Here is a 24822-nt window from a genome sequence, read left to right on the forward strand (position 1 = left end):
AAAACCTTATTCAACATGATTGGCACTAGAAGTTGATCATTTACTCTCAGAAATCAGTTAAGGTAAGAAATTATCTTAAAAAATTTACAGGATAGACAGACATGGAGAAATAAATGGATATATTAACAGATTTATTTGTAGATATTTTAATATATGGCCAAACTTTTTCTGTGGTGGGTAGCCTATTTTGTGCTCCCCACAAAGCACACACTGAGATAAGGATAAAGCACAAGTGACTCATTTGAAAGTGGTCCCAGAAAGCACAACGAATAAAATAGGGAAGATGATTTAGAGAAGGGGAGAAAGGTCATCAAGGTATAGGTTTAGCTGTGAAAACTTAAATTCAATCGCATTTAAAACTCTCTGAGGAGCTGTGTGGTATTTCAAAACTGTCCTAAAAATAATAACAATAAGAAATTTTAAAAAGATAGAAAGCTGGCTGTATATTTATTCATTGATTTCCATGCCTCATTGAATGAAAGTTTTACTTGGAAGCATTAAACCCCTAGCACTTTAGGTGGCCTTGGTGCTGGACTGAGCAAGCTTCTGTATCTCTAAGAGAAATTATCAGGCAGAGAGTCAAAGGAATGCAGGCATGTGGCATGTCATGCTGTAAAACTGCTGGGCACTGTCTACTGAAAGTGCAAGTGAACACAGAAAAGCTGTGGATGGAGCATGAAGTGTCAACAGTGTCTGCTACTACTATGAGCAGTAGAGGAGAGTTCCTGGTTGGAATTTCTCATCATTTTTCTTGCTTAACCCACAGCTCTTCCCTATTTTTGATAAATATAATTTTATGTTCCCTTAAAATGAAGTAAGAAATTAAAGATACTTGGAAAGAAAAGTGTAGAATCCTTTAGGTAATTTATTTTTTCATACTTTTATAAACTTTCCCAAACCTTTACATCATTTTACCCTCAACAAATTCTACAGAATGCTTTTCGGAAATGTTCTATAATAAATCTTCCTAACAACTCAAACAACAACTTTATTTCATTCTGCAATATTTCAACTGTATACAAAATAATTTCTTAAAAATAGATATGACTCTTGGTAAATATATAATTTAGCTGGTTGGGTGGCTAAGGCAGATGAATCATCAAGATTTCTGCTTGCCTTGGACATTAGGTGCTATGTTTACCAATGAAGTTAAGACCATGGGCTAACCTTGTGGGTATTTTTTAAGTGGAAATTGCCACTGTTGCTGGTATTTACTGCTGCTGGGAATCTTACTCTCAGTCCCAGAAAAGGTTCATCATTATTTACATTTTACAAAATAAAATGCAAAGAAAAATTGATTCACTGTGTGGTCTAAAAAGGCCACACTATTGCCATGTACACTTACACCCAGGTCACCAGAAGGCACACCCATGGCTAATTGATGAGGCAAGTCACCCATTCATCTAAACAGTGAGGCAATGTGATTATAAAAATGTTAGATAATTAAATAAATAATTAAATATATTGATGTCATTAATCCGTGTAATCACAGCCTTAAATAATGACTAAAATATATTACTTTTGTAAGAATGAATCACAAATCTTTGCCAAAAATATAAAGTGGGCAAGCATGTCAGCCTTGCTGTCTTCTCCTTTCTTGATACTTCACTCATGTTTAGGCACTTTTGACCCTTTGTCTGTCCCACCTCAAATACTCCTCCTTCCATCATATGGAATAATTGCTAGGAAGCAGGCACTCATTTCGGGACTTCATTTCTAGGTTTCATTTGCATCAAAATGGGGTTGTATGACTAGTTTTTAATGGGATAAAATGGCTGGATGCAAAGTATATTATTTACTGATCCAGATATTTGAAAAATGAGCATGCCTTCTCCCTTCTCTTTTACTATCTGTTGGCTGCATATCAAAGCCTAGGGTGTCCTGGAAGATAACATAACTTCTGGCAGCCTGGTCTCTGAATGTCTGAATGAATTGATTGTGACTTTTCTAGCCCCAGTCTCTGAATTGGAACTACCTTAGACTGTTTAGCTACAGAAAAAAAGAACGATTTCTGGAGTCTATGTTTGAAACAATGCTGTGTGCTTCCCCAAACCATGTCATTTTCCTGGTCATACAAGAAGACTATAATGCCTAGTCTCTCCTATTTTTATATTGGGTAGATATTTCTGCATTCTGGCTAATAGAATTTGGGTATAATTGACGTATACCATTCCCAAACTCAGCCAGAAAGCTTCTTCCACAATCCTGCATTCTCACTACTACTCTCCTGCAGTCTCCTGGAGCTGCACGCTGAAGATGGAAGGGTAGGTCTTGAATTGATTCGGTGGGGCAGCTTACATTGACTGTGACGTGACTCATGACAGGCATCAGAGTGTTTATTGAACACATTTGGTAAACTATCACCTATAGCCTGTGCCTGCAGAATTTGATCTAAGGGAAGAGATTAGAAAACAAAGCCATTAACGTATATATTGGTTGCTTCTGTTGTGTTTGGTAATGTGTTGTAAGAAAGAGATAGACTAAGAAAAAAGTGGTTAAGTTTGCAAGCAGAAATAAATGAGAATGAGAACCTACAATTTTTGAGCCTTGCTAACCCCTTCTAGATCCCAAAGTGTAAGAAGTAAAATTGAGGAAAGTCTCTGATCCAGTGAAACTTTTCAGTTGGAAAAAGTGACTCAGCTTTGTGTCCAAATTCAGATGAAGGATGCATCCTTCCTAAAATTCCTGATAGCCTCAACAGAGCTGGCATTAAGCATAGAGTCAGAGACTTGAATGAGGAATTAAAAGAATGAGTATATTTGTGAACTACATCCCAGAAAGAACTTTAGGTGTGGCTACTATGCCATATCAATGACAAGAAAGATAGATTAGAAGATACTGTTTGTGACAAAACTATTATTTTTAAATAAGAAATAATGAGCTTAGTCTAAAACATTGGAGGATTTGGGGATAGTGTTAACCATTAGCAGACTAAGAGGCAGTCTGCAAAACCTGTGCAGTCCTCACAGAAGGCAGAGCCAGGCACCCCCTAGGAAAGTTTCTTTCAGAGAGTGGAATTACCATCTAATCAATAAACTTCTCCCTCTTACAAAATAGATAGTTTTTACAATGTTCATCAAGCAAGTTTTAGAATTTTTCTACGCCAGCTTCTATTACATGGAGCCCATTCTTTACCTTTTCAGATGACAATATTGTCATGCTACTGGGTTTTAGGGATAGAACCAGATAAAAAGTCTTTTCAGGTTATAGGATGCTGACCCAATGAAAAAGACAACACATTGTCAGAAGATTCTAGACTTTGAGTTGGAGGCAGTGACTGAATGAATTTTGTCCACCTCAATGGAGAGTTCATTAATGTTTTCTATGTGTAGAAGTAAGAGTGAAGTAGGTATTTCATATTGGAAGTACAGACTTTGGCAGAGAAAATGCTATGTGTTCACCAAAAGCAACTTTCTTGACTTTCAAGAAGAGTACATTTTTCATATACCATGTTGATTAGTTTGCGGTTCTATGATTGAATCCTAGCCATCTGAGTATGACTGTGAGTAAAAGTGATGTATGCCACTTTCACACATGGTCAAAAAAAACATCTGTATGATCATCTATTCTCTTTTTTCCCTTTTGCAGAGATGTTAGAAGCCAGTTCTTGAGAATGGCAGGACCACCTGGTGGACATAACCTGGATCGGTGAATGACTGCATGGAGCAGAGTCCTACCTGTCAAGACATCAGATTGTGATGTAAGCAATAAACACGTATTTTGTTAACTCATTAGATTTGGGAATCAATTGGTACAACAGTGTATTAGTTTCCTAGGACTGACATTATAAATGACCACAAACTCAGTGGCTTAAAAAAACAGAAATTTATCCTATCACAGATCTGGAGGCCAGAAATGTGAAAGCAAGGGGTTTGGCAGGGTCATGGTCCTTCCAAAGAGGGACACTCTAGGGAAGGGTCTCTCCTTGCCTCTTTCAGTTTCTGGTGGCTGCTAGCAATTCTTGGCATTTGTTGGCTTGCAAATGCATCAGTCTAATCTCTTCCTCAATTTTCACATTGACTTCTCCCCTGTTTCTGTGTGTGCATCTCAAATATTCCTCTGCTTTTCTAGAAGATACTTGTCATTGGACACTTTTCCAGTGACACTTGCCATTGTATTTAGGCCCCCCCCCCAATTCAACACACTAGGAGCATTTAGCTTCTTCAGTCCATTGAGCTCTCAAGCTATTCTACGCAACTTTTTTCTCAGAAAAATAACTCTCCAAAACAGAAGTCAATATTTCACAAATTGTAGTAACCAAAATGATTTTAGATGCTATACATGTGAACATTAATAATTACATTTGTCATTTTAAGGTTCATTCCTAATTATATAAAGTTTTGCATTTAAATAGATGTATTATAAAAGACAAAAATGTTAAATAATTGAAAAAAAAAAACTTCTATCTATTGGTAAGCAGTAGAGAAGCTTCCTGAAAGTAAAGGGGCTTTCCTGTATCCTTAAAATCATGATGTTGGGAGGCTGATGACACTGAAGAAGATGAAAGGTGGTCTCTGATACTAGGAATTAGATATTGAGGAACACGACAATTGCCCAGGCAGCCTCCAAGTTTGGACAAATTATATCAAGTAGTGACTGGCTTTGTGAAAAGCTGCAAAGCTTCCAACTACATGATCCTTTTGGAAAGATCAGTAGGTCACACACTTCCTTCAGAGTGTGTACATAAAAGATAACTTCTTCAGTCACTGAATATCAATGATCACAGAAAATAAAACACAGAAATAAGTACATATCAGAAGTCGCAATACTGAAGAACCACACTGAGCATGATGTTGGATCAAATGCAAAGCTTTGTGCGTGTACAGACACACACACACACAAATTTAGACTAACAGGACTTATGTTCCTTATGCTGGCCCATCAAAATAAGAGAAAAAAAGACAACAACATAAATTAAGAAGTTATTTGACAGAGGATTCTTTGACTCAATAGTAATTAATGTAGTAATTAATTACTGAATTTTAATTAATTATATTTAATTAAACAATAAATTAAAAGCCATTTGAACACAGACATGACAACGAGTTTCATAAAAATCCTCTCCAAAAGAAAATGTTCAAGGACTTCATCATAGTCTCTATTATACTTGGCATTTTTGGCAGCATATTCACCATAGATATCTCACCAGACATGAATCCTATCAAAATTTATGCAAATTAATACCAATTTTAAATTTAATGTAATTTGAACAAATATATTTTTTGGCTTATTGTAAAGATATGGAATTAAGTCATCAAATAGCAGCACTAAGTCTCATTCTTATAAATAGCTTATGGCCCAAATCTTCCTAAAGTCAACAGAAAGGAAAGACAATTAGCACGTTATTGATATTAATGTTCATTCTGTTCTTATTTCCAAAGCTATTTTATTTGCTAATTACACTTTGATTAAAGGTTCAGTCTAGGTTTGTAATATCTCCCTTTTAAATGCATCAAATACCAAAACTATGCTAATTTGGGAATAGGATTGTCAACTGAAAAATAGTAGTGGGTTTACTACACCTTCTCATCTATTTTGACCATTAAAAAATAAATCTCTCTTCACACTGCTCTGGACATTAACTGCAAGTCAGATACATATTAAATGAGTTTCCTCTCATCTTATTTTCCATTTTATTTTAGTAAATAATTTACTTTCTTTGACCGTATTTTAAAAAATCAACCTGGTTAATAAGATTGCAATTTGGTGGCATCTAGACAATAACTTTACATTTTCTCTGTTATTCTCTCTCGTTAAAATTTAAAACCTTGTTAAAACAAATATTTTAATTCAGTCGTACTCTCCTTGTTGATGACAATGCTGCTGGTCTGTGGACCAGGCTTTGAATAGCAAATTGCAGTCACATCAGGTAAATGTTCAGTTTTCGTTTTATTAAATTTATACTGACTTCAATGACTATAAAGCCATATACTATTAACCTAAAATGACAATATTCAAAAAGAAAAAAAAAATCACACAAAGGGAAGTGCACACAGAAATAGGATAATTTTAAACGTGTTAAACCCCTTTTATACTCTTTATATATGTTTTGCATATTGTAACTGTGCAACAAGCTAGTTCAGTAGTTAACACTTCTCAACTCTACTAGCAATTCACAAACTATGCTAACGCTCTCTCAACCACAAGGTTTCCTTGTATCTTGCTCATTTATTGATTTTTCATACTTTCAGTGTGCACACGTAATCTTGGCAGCCTAACAAGAGCCGATCTCTGATTTCACAGCCATATGCCACTTAAGTAATAATGAAGTTTGCTTGCACACATGGAAACATGAACATTCTTAAAAGTATCTCTCTTGGGGCCTCACCAAAAGGGGCCAATTTTTTGATATCATTGCTCAAACCTAACTTGGATGAATATCCACTGAATCTCCTGTAGTGTATTCATTTATCTTTGCCACAATGTTATCCATAAAGATCACCTATTGAATAAATGACTTATCAAAAAATGGAACTTATTGGAAACTAGTCTAACAATTCACATGAATAATTTATTTATTTATTTATTTATTTATTTATTTATTTATTTATTGAGACAGGGTCTCGCTCTTGTCGCCCAGGTTGGAGTGCAATGGCGCGATCTCGGTTCACTGCAACCTCCACCTCCTGGGCTCAAGTGATTCTCCTGCCTCAGCCTCCCAAGCAGCTGGGATTATGGGCACCTACCAACATGACCAGCTAATTTTTGTATTTTTAGTAGAGTCAGGGTTTCGCCATGTTGGTCAGGCTGATCTCGAACTCCTGACCTCAGGTGATCCACCTGCCTCAGCTTCCCAAATTGCTGTGATTACAGGCTTGAGCCACCGTGCCCGGCCGAAATTATGTTATTTATAAAAATTCAAAATTTTATTGATTGTTACCTGCATGTACATGTACAGACACACACATATAAAACAGGTTTATAGATAGAGAGCTTAAAGAGCCCAGTGAGAAAATTAAGCTATTAATAACAGAAATGTTGAAAAGAAGCATTGAACTACCCTGGCATTTTCTATATAATATGTTCTTGTACTTGATAATAATAATAATAATATGCCTACTTGGAGACAGCATGGCATAACAGTTACAAATATGTGTACTGAAATCAGAGGGCCTTAGTTTGAGTCCCAGTTCTTTTGTTCTATAATCATGTGAATTAGGATGCTTTAACCATTCTGAGTCTCAGTTTCTTTACAATAGCTCTGCTTTAAAAAATTACATTAACTTTTGTTGCATAGCAGAAACACTAAATCACATAGGCATAGAAGAAGAAGCATTATTTTCTCACTCATCACTCTATGAGTTTGCAGGTTAGCTGGGGGTATCTATCTTGTAGATTAACTCCAGGTCAGTTCCATATGCAGCCTTCTGGGACCTGGGTTAGAAGGACAGTGATTACCTGGAGACATGTTTTTCTTATAATAGAGTACTCAAGCTTCCAGGGGATTGACGAGTGAAATGTACTGTTTTATAATGACTCAAGTTCGATACAACAATGTCATTTCAGCTCACATTTTATTGGCCAAACCAAGTCATATGCCAAGCCCAACATCAAGGAGATGTGGAAGGAAACTCCTCCTCATGAGGTGGTAAGGGGAAATCATTAAGGTGGTAAGGCAGTAATCATTATCTAAACAATAATCTAACCTTTACCAATGTCTTGTGAGGGATTTAAACTGCACTTCAAATGCTTAGACAGGGATATATAGTAAGTATTCCATGAATGCTTAGAGAAGAGAGATATTTAGTGTAACTATGAGTCAGAACCTGGTTTGGTTGTTCACCAGCCGTTTCCCTTTTGTTCTTGTGCACATAGCTTGATTGCATTTCCCAGTTTCTCTTTTACTTAGATGCAGCCATTTATTTGAGTTCTGGCCAATGGAAAGTGAGCAGACGTGATATACTGGACTCAGCCTGGCTCACAAAAATCCCCCTACCAATCTCCCATGCTCTCTGTTTCTCATCTGCAGGCTTGAAACAGAGGTCCTAGTGGAAGACCCGGAGGCTCCAGTTCAGAGTGTCCAGCTAGATTTTTGTGATGATGGAAATGGTTTACAACTTTTCCTCATTTGCCTACTAAAATAATTAGTAGGCAAATGAGGCTACTGAACACTTCAAATGTGGCTTCTGCAGCTCAGGAGCTGAATTTTTCATTTTAATTAATATCTACATATGGTTAATGGCTACCATGTTGTACTGTGCAGTTCTAGGGAAAGGCAAAGACACTAGATAGATGGAGTCTGAAATGTTGCATGCCAATCATTTAATTGAACTGTGATATGAGCTAGAAATGAAATTCTGCTTTGCTAAATTACTGAGATTTGGAGATTGTTTCACGGAACCGTTAGACTACTCCAACTAATAAGGGGCTGTAAGTAATAGAATTACGTGTTCAGGCTTTAGCATGAAACAGAAAAAGGTTTTGATCCTGGCTCCACATTTAGTAACTACGTAGCATTAGGCCAGTTACTTAGCTATCTCCTTTGCCTATTAAAAGAAAATATTACCAGAACCTACCTAATATGGTTATGTGGGGATTAAATAACATGTTGCTCTTACAATAACATATGAAGCATAGTAAAAGCCTAAAAATAGCAGTTACAATTGTTGCTAAATAGTTGAACAGCTGAAAATATGCAATTCGTAAGGGTCACCCCCAATCTCTCCTTACCTTAATGAAATAATTATGATAATTTTGTATGTGAGAACAAGGATTGAGGCAAGTCATGACTTTAGTCAAATAGATTTGGACAGGATGCATTATAGCAGTATAAAACCATATTTTAGTATTATGCCTGGGACTTTAATAAACTGCATGGAAATAGAGAAATAAAAAGAATCCAATCTGTGTTATAAAAATGATTAAAGGAAGGGAATGCCTTAAAGAGGCACACTAATTAATAATAATAAAATTTAAAACCGTAGTTGAAAACATACTCAAAAGGAAATAATGCAGCATGAAAATTCTAAAGAGATGTGTTTGGTTGAAGAATAGTTTTTGCTAACCCCACCAAGCTACCTTGACTGTGATTTGTTCGGGACCCTCATGATTAGGGAAAACACAAGTGTGTGTGGATGTCCATGTAGGTGCTGAGAGAAGAAAGAGTGAGTATGGAGAGCGAGTGGGTAAGAACCCTTACCCTAAATAAAAAGCAAATTATTGTGGAAGTATAAAATTTTCATAATAATTTAACAAATTACCACCAGGGCAATGTCATATGCATTTTAAAGCAACATTTATCATCAATTTATAAATGCCTTATTTCATCTAATTAAAACAGAGCTTAATACATTTTATGACAGAAATTTATACCAGGAAATGATACAATTTAAAATCATATTTATTATGTTTTAAAGCAAATGACTTATTTTAGGATGGAATAGATCAACTCATTTCAAGTGATGACTTTCTCCAGTTTCAGCTACATTGTTAAAACTTGAAAAATTATCAGGAATTTCTCTCTCATGATATTTAATTCGAGTAAGACCTTTCACATTTGGTCTGATTGGCATATAAATCAAGAATAAATATTTCTTAAATGCTTAAAGTACTCATTTGCCAATTTTTGAAATATCACGCAAATGTTATGGAAATGAAAATTAATGTTCTACCCACATATTTCCTAGAACTTCTTAATTTAGGGCAATTTTTGTTTGCTGATTTGTTTTGGTTTTTTTGAGCCCATTTGTCCACATAAGAAAAAATAATTTTAGATTATCATCTCCCTTAGATCATCTCATCTAGTCCAATGGCTTTAAATACAACCAATAAGCCAATGACTTCCAAACCTCTATCTCCCTCCTTGACTGTTTAAGTCCACTTTTCTAGGATAACAAATAAATAGAACATAGTGGATTTCAGCAACATGTGTTTCTTCTGCGCAGCACTCCGGTGCTACAACTCCAATAGCCTTCATTCAAACAGCTCATTGTCATGTGTCTTCTCATCTCAGATACCAGGCTTAAGGATCAGAGAATCACTGGGACATACCACTTTCATGGTGGAGGGCAAGAAAAAGGGGCCAAACTAAAACATGCAAGCCAATTTAAAGCTTTTTCTTACACACAGCAAATGTCAAGTTTGCTCATATTCTATTACCCAAAGCTATTCGCGTGGGCTAGGAAGCACGTTCTGTATATAACATGGCAAGGGAGGGAAGGGAACAAATACTTGTGAACAAATAATGCCAGCTACAGCACTACGCTTTTTCTGAACTCAAGGTTCATATGGACATTAGAGCTGCTTGATAACTCCACCTGCATGTTAAACAAACATTTTGCCCTTACCATGTCCAAAATTGAAACTTTGATTTCCAGTGCCCCCTCGAAGCTGCAATGCACTGACCTGTCTTTCCTAGCGCAGTAAATTGCATTATTATCCAGTCTATGCTCCCAAGCACTATTCCCCAGCAGTGTATCCTATCAGTAAAGGCTGGTATTTACAGAGTCAAATTTGGGCACTGGATTGCTTATTATACTGTAGGAAAGGTGTGTTTTTATATAATTTTAAACCTTTATATTATGAAAACTTTCAATTATATATAAAGTAGACAGAATAGTATAATGAATTATATGTGCCCAACTTTAATGACTATCAAATTCATGACTAATTATGTTTCACTAAACCTCATTCACTTTACCTCCCCAACAGCTTTTTAAACAAATTCCAGATATCACATCATTTCATCATTGGTATTATACTATAGAAAGAATAATATTTTTAAATCGTCAAACAAATCACCGTATGCTCCTGGTACCCTGCAATAGGTTCCCTTTGCTGCGGGAATAAAGTCTAATTTCTCTGATATCCATAGTATCAGCCCACAACTACCTCTCTAAACCCTTTTCTCTCATGCTGCTGTCATCTTCATCCAATAATCCCTGAAACACTGAAATTTCTGGTCATCTAGTGTTCCCTTTGCCACCAAAGCTCTGCCACGCAATCTTCACATGGCTATATTCATCTTATTATTTAGGAACAAGCTTAAATGCTGACCTCTCAGAAGGACATTCATTGACCATCAGTCTTAATGATCAATATGATTTGTGGTTATTTTTTAGCTTATTATCTACTGTCTGTTCACTCCACTAGAATCTGAACATCTTGAGAGAGTGTTTTTTACTATCACATCTTTATGTCTAGAACAGTGCTCTTTTGATAGCATGTATTTAATAGATATTTATTATATGAATATTTCTGTTTGTACAGGTTGGTGAACTTTTACTACTTGGACCATAATCCTCAGTATTTTCATTTAAAGAGTTAAATCCATTTCAAAAAGTTACGTGATTTCTAGAACTTACTACATATTCTTGCCTAAGATTTGGAATTACAGAAGACAAGCACAGAAATAGGGGAATGCTGTCTTGCCATGTTAAGATTAAATGCTTGTGTTTCATTCAAGTGAAGAATAAGGGGTGTGAGCTGGATTTGGGAATGCACAAGGCACTGAAGAACAGTGAAAAGTAGATCCAAAATTCCTCCTGGGACATAATTTAAGACAGCTTGAAAGTAAGAATGAAAGATCAAAATGGTTTCAATTCTTATTTCTGCTATTGTGACTTCTAGACATAAAAGTTCTAACACATCCAATGATTTTGTATGAATTTTTTGTTAGCCTATTTCTCAACATAAAACCACTGAGAATCATCATCTCTATCTGATTTTTGACCACATTTAAAGCAAATGGACAGGCAATAAAATAAAATATGCAAGCAATAAGCAGAAGACAGCACACAAGGAGAGCTTTGTATCACCAAGATCAGATCTGTGGGTGCTGTTGTGGGAATGGTTAGTAAACCTTGTTAACATTCCCATCATCTCTGTCCAAATAATACATAATGTGACAGTGTCTACAAATGCAGCCACTGTCACCACTTCCAGCCAGATTACTGCCCCTAAGTTCCTTGTTGAGAGAAATTTAGGAGTTGCCAATGGTTAAAAGTATTTTAAACCAAAAATTTATTACCTAGGGAGATTTTGTTTATGAATAAAGTTTCCTTCTACCACTTCAAGTGTATAAGAAGACAGAAAGAAAATAAATTGTGCTTGACATTAAAACTAGAGAAGCTAGAGAGAACTGGGACATCCCTTGCAGATAACTTCAGCGTAAGTCAAAGGAAAACAAGGAGGAAACTAGTTAAGCTGAGGCAATTTACCAGTTTCCTTATCTTTCTGTTTTGTGTTCTATATATATAACAATGAGTTACTAAGGTAAATGTCACGTTAGGAAGAGAACACAATCATCATGATAGGAAGACCAGTGTATCTGGTATAATAATTTCAAACTTAATTATGAAAAAATATAGTTTTTATTTTCTACAACTCAGTCTAATTTAACCCTAACTCCATTCTGCTCCGGAGAACAGAAACACAATTTGCCACTTCAAAGCAGTCTAGAGGATTCCTCTTCCCTTTCCCTTTCTTCCTTTTATTGTATATAAACGCCAAAGTCACTGAGGTGAAATGTGACGTGAGGTGAAAGGTGGCATCTCGTCCTTCATCACTACATGCCTATCGTGACATCCACTGAAATATATCCTCCATCTACTTTCTGGAATTAATACCTTCATGATTATGTCAATTGAGGTGTACAGTTCTCATGTGGTCTCTTATATTATTCAGGCCACGTATGCTACTGCAACTCTCCTCCAAGTTGACTGGCAAAGCTATGCCAACCTTATCCAGAAAGACTATCTGCCTATACTGTATGTCTTTTTGGTGCATGCAGAACTGATTTAGCCATTTCATTTTATTCTCTACGCCAAGAAGGAACATAGAACGTCAGCAGCACAGATTTTATCTAACTGCAGAACTCTAAAATTATTAAAGGATTCCACTTTGTCCCCATCAGTTTAGAATTAACTCAAGTAAGAGAGGAGAGGGTAAGAAACCCATACCAGTCTCTGGATTGCTAAACTCCTTGCTTCAGATGTAATGATCTTTCTCCAGTCTCTGTTCTAGTATAGTTTGGGAAAGAACTCCTCGTGTGTGATCATTTTTGTTTGCTTGTTTTTCTCAAATCTTGTTGTCTATTACCTGAGAACCACTTCAAATGTAAAAGGCAAGAATTTTAGGTCTATGCCTTTGTTCTGATGTTTTCCTGAGACTGTCTTCCCCTAAAATAATGAATGCTTTCTTGTGTTGCTGCCTGGAATAAGGAAGGGAGGTACCTAGTGACACAAGGAGATGTCATGTTTAATACTTGAATGCTTTGCAATACTAGTCATCAATAATAAGTTTTCCAAACTTAATCATTTAACTAATGACTGCTTAGTATTAGCCTTTATGCTACATGCCTATAAAATGTCTTATAAAGATGTAGTTTGAATTTGCTTCATGTTATATTCTCCTTTTGTTTATCTGGGAAAATAACATCTACTAATTTAAAATTTGTCACATCCAAACTTTGTGCTATAATAGTACAGTGGTAAATGATGATGTATCAGGATTCTCTCTTAACTATTAATGATATGTTTGATTTACAGAATGGAAAGAGTTTAAGAGCTTAAAGAAGGAATCTTGTTTTTTTTTTTTTTCAAGATATATCAGTAATATTTATTCATGAATAACCACTTGTTCTAATATTTTAAGTGAAACTGAAAATTATTCAGAATATTGTAGCTGAGGCAATTATCAAAGTTGTTTTATACCAATTACGATTTTATAGACAAGCTAGCACAGGCCATTGTACTCCTTGCCATACAGAATTCAAAAACTGAAGACAAAATTATTTTGCAAATTTGTAATAAGAGTAATCCAGAACATGAGTATTTAGAATTTTGTTGATTTATAATTTTCAAGGTCACTTTCAGTCTCAAGCTCATTATGCTCACTAGCAACTCCATGAAATATGCACAATGATGTATTTTTATTTAAATGATAAGCAATTAGATTCAGAAGAGGTAAAATATTTACTTGAGGTCATGAGTCACAGATATTCAAAAGTAGGGGTAGAACTACATGATCTGAAAAATAACTCAATAGTTTTTCTACTTATTATCCCCCTTGAAATTATGTTTGAAAATCAGGATGAATGTTTTGACTGTATTTAGAGATGGGTTCTTTATATTAGCAGCACAATGTAATTAAGCATTCTTATGAAAGTTATGATGGGCCTCACAGATTGTAATTTGTAAGGCTTCGATAGATTGTCTTATTTTCTGAGTTATGTTTTATGCCAGAATATTTTAAACAAAATATAGTTTGCTCTAATAATTCTTCCACAGTCTTCCATACTAAAATGCTTACTAATGCATTTTTTGATACTTTGAAACAGATAAACATATACCTAGTTCTTTCCTGAAACACCAGAAATCGCAAGCTTGTCAAATTGTGATTAATGAGGATTTACTGGATATCAACATATGAGTCTTCGGTAAATAATGTTTATTCTTTTTAACTGAGTTGCATTATTCAACAATGAAGAACAGAGGAATGATAAATAACATACTAACATGATAGAGATTTGAGTGAATGTTTTGTCTTCACAGATCTTCAACAATTTGAACAAATTCAGAATTCATTACAGCAGTTTTTCACATAAAACTAAAGAAAAAAAAAGATCAGTTCAATTTCTATGAGCCAGATATTGGAATTACTTGAAGCAGGCTCACAGTAGCTGTTCTCTGGGGACAATAGTTGTTAACTCAATAGAATCAAGTCCTGAGATGGAGGGGGAGAAAAACAAACCAATCAAGGCTAATGGTTCCTGATGAACCCAGATTAAACACAGAGATTGGTCTGGTTTAAATATACTCAAGGGAACAGTCCTTCAGATAAGAGTATCAATTTTCACTCTGGGTCAATAGGATGAAGAGTGTGTGGTTAAAAATCAGATATTGCAAATGTATACAGCTTGAGTCAGGATGCCTGTTGGGAGGAAAAAGAACACTTGGCAATCAGAAAAAAACCTGAAAGTACATGAAGAAATTATAATGAATACAGTCAAATAAAAAATATTAAACTTAACAAGATAATTTTTAAAATACTTAAAAATAAACATGCAGAAATCAGTAACTTGTATATATATATATATATATATATATATATATATATATATAATCTCAATATCTTAGAAAATTAAAAAGAACTGTAAGCATGAACAACATAAAAATAAAAATACTTATGCATAATATTTAGGATTAAAGTGAAGAAAACTTCAGAAGTATTGAATAATATAAGCACTTGAATAAAGAGACATTACCATATTGTAAGTTTAAATATTGTAAAGATTTAAGACATTTCTACAGATTAATTTTTAGATTTAAAGCAAATCTAATCAAAATCCCAATTTTTTACTTATAAAATAATACTAAAATTTAATTTATCAAAGCATGTATTGAAAAAAGGCAAATAAGAGATTTTACTATAAGGATGTTCAATGCAGCATTGTTTAAAACAGAGAAAGATGTAATTGTTTACATAATAAATTACACTGCATCTGAAGCTTATGATTTTGTAGGCAAGCTGTTTTTTAACAATAATTTTTTAGATAAGTTACAAAAATGGTATGTATGTTATAATGATTTTTATTTTGAAAATACTCTGGAAATATAGTTATATATATTTTTACATACAGGAAAAAAAAAGTTTGAAATTCTCACTGCTCCTACCTAGGAGCAGATAAATCTCCCAAGACGGGAATGAAGAGGGCAAGTCCACGATCTTATCTGAGGAACACTCCTTGAGCAACCTCCACCTTTCATAACTCCCCACCTGCCCCCGCCCCCATGTATTGCTGTGTTCCTGTTTTTCTCTTCAATCTGATTCTTGATAATTTTTTCAAGGGAATAATTATAATTCTTTCCCACTGCTTTTCTCAACATGTTTATGTATATGTATGCATTTATTCATTTTATAATACCTTCCATTGCTAAGGTTTTGAAGCTGGAAAGGAAAGCTACAGTATGCATTTATTCTGTAATCTTGAAACAAAACTGGAGAAATTTTGGCAATGGCAGTCAAGACTGCCTTATCTCTGTGTTCGCAGTGTTCATGATTGGGTGATGGAATTATGAATGCTTTTTATTTTCTTTGTTTGAGTAAATCCTTGCTATCCAAATTGTTCATTCTTGGCATATATTGTTTTACAATCCTAAAATCTATACTATTTGCTTCTGTTTTTAATATCCCTAACAATATCTGCTAAAATGAAGAAAAATTAAAAGTATTTTTGAAATACTTTCATTTTTATTGTCTTAGATCACTTAGAGAAAGAAAGTGGACATTTTTCTAGTAAGAAATATACTTAAACACGTTTGAATTAAACTGAAGTATTTAAGACTGACTTACTGTCCACCTGAATTCCATTTTATCAACCCTTTTATGCATCCTAGTTTAATATATGTAGAGGACATGTTTTCAACTCTCTAAAAAGAAATTCCACAGAGATTGTGTTAAGTGCACACGGTATTAGAGGATAATCTCTTTGAGAATAAACACTGTGCCAAATGCATTTTTATATCCTTCATTGTGGCTAGCATAGGGCCTTACACAAGTACACAATGAAACACACAAGTAGTTCAGACTGACTTAAGATCCACTTCAACCCCATTTTATCAATCATATCCTAGTTTGATATATTTACAGGATATGTTTTCAATTATCTAAAAATATTTTAACGATGTCTGAAAATATTCTATATCATTATGTTGAAAATAATAAATTTTGGTTATACATTGCTCTTATTTATTATAAACTCTCTGGTTTATTATCTTAAAAAAACTCTGTGAGGATATACATATGCTTCCATGAATCATTATATGCTTGAGATCTAACTGATCCCATTATTTGACTTTTTACTTTTAGGAATATTCTGCTATCATTATTTCAGAAAGGAGAATGACCTTGACCTTTTAAGCATAGAGAATCAAGTAGAACTGACTAGCATGTAGTGCTACTGTCTTTTTACGTATTGAAAAGATACGTACTTTTTTTAGTCCCCAAAAGGGGTCAAAATAAATGTGGCAAGCTGCTTATTGGTCTCAGATTAGAGTCATGTCTTCCCAAAGGGCATACAAACTAGACCGTTAAGAAAAATGGGTTACTGGGACAAAAATTATCATAAGATGATATATACCTACATAGGATTCCAAGGGACTTCTGTGTTCTATTAGGGCTCTGAAAATATGCAACATGAATGAACTAGAACCTGTAACCTATCCTCTATTTATTTTGTTGAACTGGGTTTACTAAAAAAATTAAAAGTTTGTGTCTGCTGAAAATATGTACATTCTACATAGGGTTCCAGCAAGTATGAGGAAAAAATAAAATCTAATTTGACTGGACTGCTGGTTGATTTCCTAAAGTCCCATTGCTTTCGATTTCTCGGTGATGACATACTTTCCTGCAGTCAATATGCATCTCTTAATTTGTTTGCAGGAAAGTTGGCCTCTTTTGCCTTCTCAAATCACATTTTGTAATCAATGACTGTGTTCTAAATAGAATTCAGAAATGTCTTTAGAAATCGAGGGCAGTTTCAATAAATTATTTTTAGCCTGCTCTCCCTCTAGGAACTTATTACTACCATAGCATAGCAGTGATTTTTTTTCCTTACATCTGCAAACCAACACACATTCTACTAAAATAGTCCAGGATTTACAGAGCAACCACATGCTATGAATAAACTTTGTTCAATAAAATCTATTCCCAATTCACTTCTTGGAAACATTCCATATTTACATGATTCTTGTAATATTTCAAAACATAGAAATTAACACTTCAGTCACTTGGCCTATTAAATAAATTTTCAATATCTGCATGTGCAACAAAGTCTTACTTTTTAGGAAACTAAGAAACTTCTAATACTATTAAAACATCCAGGATGAGTAAGATAGTCAAACTTGGGATTTGAGGTCAAAATTAAATTACAGTAATAAGTAATAATTACACCTTAGAGTAAGCTATTTCATTTATATTTGAGTGATGGCTGTTCCAAAACAGTTTATCTTTCTCAGAGACTGGTTAGTTCATGACACTACCATTTTATTTGAAGTACTATATATTCATACCATTTCAGTTAGCACTGGTGAGGTAAACCTCAGAAGCAGATGACCTGTGCAAGATCATCTGAGTATACATTTCTGAACTTGAATACTGCATCTTAAGAAGTCATCATCCTTGATTTGTCTATTCTACAAAAATTTCTACCTATAAACAACAACAAATGCCACAACTTTAAGGAGATTCTATATTAATGTTTAGCAAAAATACATTCAAATAGTTAATCCTTTTGGACAAAATACACAAGTAAAGAAACAATCAAAGCCAAAAGCAGAGTAAAGATACTACTGGAACTGTTATTAAAGTTGTGGTTCAAGGCTATCGATAAGGTCACTTAACGTAGGTCATAGACTTCACTAAGACTGATACTAAGCTATAGAGCCGGTGCTGATGACGTATATTTATGGTTCATTCACTCACTGACAAAGCCATTGCTATCTGTGAACTATTGCTCACTGTGAGACTGTTCCTAGTCATGGGATACAGTAGCGAAAAACATAGACAAAGTCTTTCTTCTCATGCTGTCATGGCTTTTCCATTTTAGATGAAGCCAAGGAGAAGGAGGAGCTCCTCAACAGAAAGATAGATAGATAGATAGATAGATAGATAGATAGATAGATAGATATAGTTTAACTTAAGGTGGTGATAAGTGTTATGAGGAAAAGCAATATATCACATTCTCAAATGACCATATTGTACCACATCTCTTGAAAATATACTTTAAAATGGCTTCAGTACAACATTGTTAGAATTTAAAAAACAACAAGAAAACAACTTTTCAGGGGATAATTCATATACATACTTATACAAGTAACTTCTCTGAACTTACTAGTAGCAGGATTAACGTAAGACCTAGCATTTTCTTAATTCTAGGCTTGTGCTTAGATGTATGTCTTAGCTTTCAGCTTTCATTAGCCATAGGCTACATTTAACTTTAAAGATTATAGTATTACCTCAAGAAGAGTATTAGAATAAAATTCAGTAAATGAGGATTCTAGAGATTCAAGAGATCATGAGCAAATTCTAATCTCTTTGTGTTGGTTTCTTCCAACTAACAAATGTGGATAACATTTTTCAAATAAATATAGAGGAGTTTTGAGAATTTCTATCCGATTCAATTCCTAATATTTCAGCTATTGTGACAAGCATGGGGGTGCATCAAGGAAGACAAACACTAAATAATTCATTATACATGTTAGAAAAGTGGAGACCTACCCGTTTTTTTGGAGAAGATAAGCCACGATAAAATTTGAGCTTATACTCGAAGAGTGAGCAAACATTACTGCATATACTAAGTAGCATATTTGAATTCTTTGAGGTTCCCTGGAAGAATGGCAATCAGTATCTGTCTAATAACAGTAGCGAAAGTCACACTATTATAATTTCATATCAGAAGATACAGAATAATCCCCAAATCTCAAATAAATAATATATATGAAAATAAATGAAGTGTTGGTAATTAATATGCTCCTCACTAAATTCCTGAATAAAATGTGGCCCAACCTATTAAAACTTTAGGGTATGGCTAAATCTTACAGGTATTTTCAGAACGAGTTATTAACCTTCTCCCTGTTTCTTCCTTAGTTTCTCATTTTTTACATTCTTCATTCTCTCCTTTCATTACAAACAATCACACTAGTGACTAAACAGCATAGTCAAGATAAAGTGGCCCCTGAAATTATTCATCTTGCACTGAAGTCATTGAGAACAGAGTGAATAAGTTGTAAGCAGTTGTCTCTCCAGAAGCCATCTGGTTATAAGAGAAAAGGTGAAATACTAATTTCTCTATGAACTTTGTTTTTAAAAACAGATGTTTATAAATTGTATAAGGTTGATCATTACAGTAAAAAATGCCCTTTAATTTGACTTAAATATCAAGTTTTTGTGACGAATCCTTATACACATATTATAGTGATAGAACAAAGAAGTAAGATTTCCAGGGCTCACAATAGCTACATCAATTTTCCATTAAGAGCTTCAGAATTTAGCTGATCTCATTTAGTAATAACCCAATTAGTGAAGGTAAGGAAATAATAACATGCATCAATCTATTATCTTTTTATATAAATTATATAATGAAATTAATTTACAACCATAAGAATACAGGTTATAAATGACTCTGATAATGTATTAACACACTAGAAACCCAATTGAACCTGTAAGTACATATTTCTTCACTGAAGTTGCTCAAAATCCATTCATCAAATTGTTTCATCTAAATTCATTTCCCACAGGTAAGGAGAAAAGGGGGTAGAAGAAGAAAGATGAGAGAGGTAGGAATGAAGGAATTCCTGGTGTTATAGCCCTGTGCCAAATTTTAAGCTTTTCAAATACCTAACAGAAAATATAAACCACCTAGTATGTTGTCATACTAAACACAACGAATGATGGCTCTTGACTTCAGTTTCAGTTAAATGCTAAGAAATACAATTCATGACCTTATTTTGTTTGTTTGTTTTCCTACAAGAGCTCCAAAGAGCCATTTCAAAATGATCGTTCTTTTTAAAGGTTGGCGTTGTTCCTCTTATCACCTTTATTTGCATTTATGTTTTGGAATAAGAATTTTATGATACAAAATCCTCAATATGTACCTGATGGCCTTTTGAATTCTCCCCAATAAACACTGGCATATCTCTACACACATACACACACATACACACACACACACACACACACACACACACACACACACACACACACAGAGTTCATCAGGCCATATGACACAATTATTTTATCTTCTCAAAACTAATCTTTTTTTGTCATAAAGTCACTGGATTACTGTTTCTATATATTCTGAAATAACATCTACTGCATACCTCCTTAAATATTTTACTTTATATAGAAGTAGAAAGCAGAAGAGGAGGAATAGGAGAAGCACTGTGAAACTCTAAGTGAAAGATGGGTGTTTTGTTGTTGTTGTTTTGGTTGGTATGACATTTAACAGGTCCAGGAAAATGAAAGATCTCTCCCTCAATAGAACATCCTACATAAGTAGCCACAGTGAATCTCTCCCTGATGACCCCTCAAGAAAGAACAATTGCCAAGTGTCTGTATGTAGGCCAAAGGGACTATCTCAACATTCAAATTATTTGAAATATGCATTATTTTAATATTCATGTAAAATTTTCATTTTACTTTCTTAAAACAATATCAACTTATTTTCACTTATTAAAAATTCCTGGCCAGGCACTGTGTGGCTCATGTCTGTAATCCCAGAACTTTGGGAGTCTGAGGTGGGTGGATCACCTGAGTTCAAGAGTTCGAGAGCAGCCAGCTAGCACGGTGAAACCACATCTCTACTAAAAATACAAAAATTAGCCAAGCGTGGTAGTGGATGCCTACCATCCCAGGTACCCGGGAGGTTGAGGCAGGAGGATTGCTTGAGCCCAGGGAGTTGGAGGTTGCAGTGAGCCGAGATCGCGCCATTGCACCCCAGCCTGGGTGACAAGAGCAAAACTCCTTTAAAAAAAAAAAAAAAAAAATTCCAAACCTTCTGGTAGTATTTCAGCCCCACACTACCATATGCTCCCAGAGGGATCCATAACCAGCTATGAGATGCATAAACAAAGGTGACCTTCTGGATGAGGTACAGTGGCTTATTGAAAATTATTAAATGCATGCTATAATTGACCTTAAGAGGTTATATAAGCAAACCACAGTTTCTAGGTAAGATTATATTTGGTCTAAACATAACAATCTACTTTCTGTTTGAAAATCTCCATAAGGGGAGGTAACATATCTTAGCATGTTTTAAATTATAGTGCTCAACAAAGTATTCAAATCTAAAAATTCTCTTTCTCAGTGAAAAGTCATCTATTCCTTTCCACCCTAGGTTGCAATGAAGGGCAGCTATTAACTATTACTACATCATCATTATTATCTTTTAACATTAGAAGCTCAAGAAAGTTACGTTTTGTTAAGAAAAAGCTGATTTTTACTCAGAACTGTGCAAGAGCTGTGAAATCATAATAGCAGTAAAAATAGCAATAGATTTGAAACTCCATCTACAATACCTCTGCAAGCTCAAGGGGACAGAGAAACTAAGGCATTGTCCCATCCAAGGTCATGCAGAATTTAAAAAAAAAAAAAAGAGTCAATAGGAAGCCAGTCCAGGAGTTTCAGTCTCCTGTTCTTACTGCTTCAATAGTCTCACCATCATTAAAGTTCTTTTTCATTCAGGTTAGACAGAGCCCTATGGGATTCATTCCCCCTTGTGTGTGTTGCTTGGCTGAGCCATACATTTCTATTGGCCCTATTGATTAGGCATCTGCTTCCTCTGTGAGGATAGTTTGCTCTTGTGGAACTGTGTTTAGCAGCTGTTACAGTTCAGATGAGTGTTGACAGGATGAAAATTAAATTAACACCCAATAACATTTTAACACCTGGTCCAACAACTGCAATATCATTGAATTTCACCTTTTCAAAATTGCTTTGGGAGTTAATTCATCCTTACTTTGACTTTGACCTGAGGAGGCATTCCTGTAATTTTGCCACAAAAGACTCTCTCCTGACTCTTCATTTATAATTTCCATGAACCTCCCTCTGATCCATGTTTAGTGACTACATGACGAGTTTTTGGAAAATACACAGAATAAATATCCTATTGGAAGATGTGCCACCCTCTTGATCACAGCTGAAGAATGAGCACAAACAAAAACATTAACCAAAAAGAAACTGTGTTTCACTGTAGCATAAGCCAGACTAATGGGCAAGTAACCCTCTTACCAGAGAAAATGAAGTCAGAAAGAATGCAGGTTTCACACACTTGTGACTTTCTCATTCTTGATTGGCTTGTGAATAATGTTGGAAGGAGGATGTAAAGCACTGTCTTGAAGCCAGTGGACTCTGAAGTCAGTCGGCCTGGTTGAAAACTTCACCTTGGCTGCTCCCTAAGCATATGACATTGTATAAAATACTTCAATCATTAAGCCTCACTTTCTTCATAAAATGCAACTAACAATGGTGTCTATTATGTAGGATTATTTTGATGATTACACAATTCATGTAAAACTCTTAAAGTGCTAGTGCCCGACAAGGTCCTAAGTAAGCCTAAGGTACCATATTATCTCACAGTCTCCCTGAACTGAAAGGGAGCTTTGAGATCATTTATCTTGCCCTCTCATTTTACATTAAGCAAGCACAAAGTGGTTCAGCAATTTCTCAGGGATGTTTATTTTGTAGTTAGAGCTGAGAAACAAACCCAGGTTTCCTCATCAGAACTTTTATTTTCTTTTTATAAGACTGCCAACTTCTATTTTAATAGGCTATTTATTTAGAAAACATTCTGTGTCCATGCTATGTAATTTATCCACTTAAGCTCCTTTTGTATTTCTCTTTCTCCTCTGGGAGGCGGAAATGGTGTTATTTGCTATTGGCCAGAGCTATTAAGAGGCATAGGTAATAAAAATATCATACTATCATTTGCTGTTTAGAATTCCTATCAGATGCTAGGTGCCCTGACAAAGATAAGTATAACACAGTACCTAACTTACTAGAAAGCAAGGAAAAAGTGGTATCACACCACCACATAAAAAATACAGTCTATTAACAATTGTTAGAAAATGATAATCCACTTTGTGGATTTTCCAGGATCCTTATGTCTTTTCTTGTTTTTGTTGCCTTTAATTTTATTGCTAATTATATCTGTACTGAAGGAGGACTAGCAGAAGGGAGAAGTGCATTTTTTAATTTGGGTAGTGTTGCACATATTAACAATGATTTTGGCAAATATTTTGTATTTCTAGAGATTGATATTTTAGGCTGTAATGAGATTTTAGGATTAACTGTAAATTAACTGTAAATTGTATTTATCTATTTTTCCCACCTGCCTTCTCCCCAACAAAAAGTAATACAGACTTAAGAGTTTTTCTTTTTATTTTATGATAGATTATCCACCCCAACTTTTTTTTCTTTTCATCCTAAAGGTATGGTAGTGATAAAATAGGCACAATTTGCAAAATACAGTTTGGGGGTGATAATTACTTTCACATGTGATACTTTAAAAAAATAATTTTAATTATTTTAAATAAAACATCCAAATCCTTTATTATTAAACTTGCAAAATTCAATGTAAGCATTAGTTTCTCAGAAAAATGCCATTTTGTAAAATGAGGTATAATTTCATGAAAAAAAAAAATGACAGATGGGAGGGGCGGATGTGAAGATTCTAACTATTCTAACCAGCTAGTATGAGAAAAGCAGTTCTCCAGAAGTACAAATCAAATGGTGGAAAGTATTGAATGTTTTCAAACTGTTATATAATTGCTTAATTGCCTCACTCTCCTAAATGGTTCCCTGTGTCCCCTCAGGCAAATAAAGCCTTCATTACCCTAACTGTAGAAGGGATCTAATCACCCTGGGGAGAATATGCATATAATTTGAAATATATAAGCATTAATGATATAATAATGTGCTCAGTAACACATATATCACTGATTCCATCTATATTTCCCAGATAAAGGTATATGTATCTGGAGAAAGGCGTATTTTTCACTAAAAATAATGAGACTGGTAACAGTTTAAAAATATTTTTAGCTATCTAAGCATGCATTTAAAACAGGAAGAAAAGTTATGATTCTCAAATTCTCATAGATATGATAGTGTATTTTATCAATCCTTTGCAGAACTAATTACTAAGCATCTAAAAATACTCCTACTAAAACTAATATATTCACACTATGATCAGGATTAATATTTTAGTGTTGTATGAAGAATGAGAAAAGATAATCTTTACAGACCTAAAGTATGTTTGAGCAGTTTTAAGAGCCTTGGCAACCAGTGACATTTTGCTTTGGGATATTTTAATTATACTTTACTACA

The sequence above is a fragment of the Piliocolobus tephrosceles genome, chromosome 6 (assembly GCF_002776525.5).
Source record: "Piliocolobus tephrosceles isolate RC106 chromosome 6, ASM277652v3, whole genome shotgun sequence".
Taxonomy (NCBI): Eukaryota; Metazoa; Chordata; class Mammalia; order Primates; family Cercopithecidae; genus Piliocolobus; species Piliocolobus tephrosceles.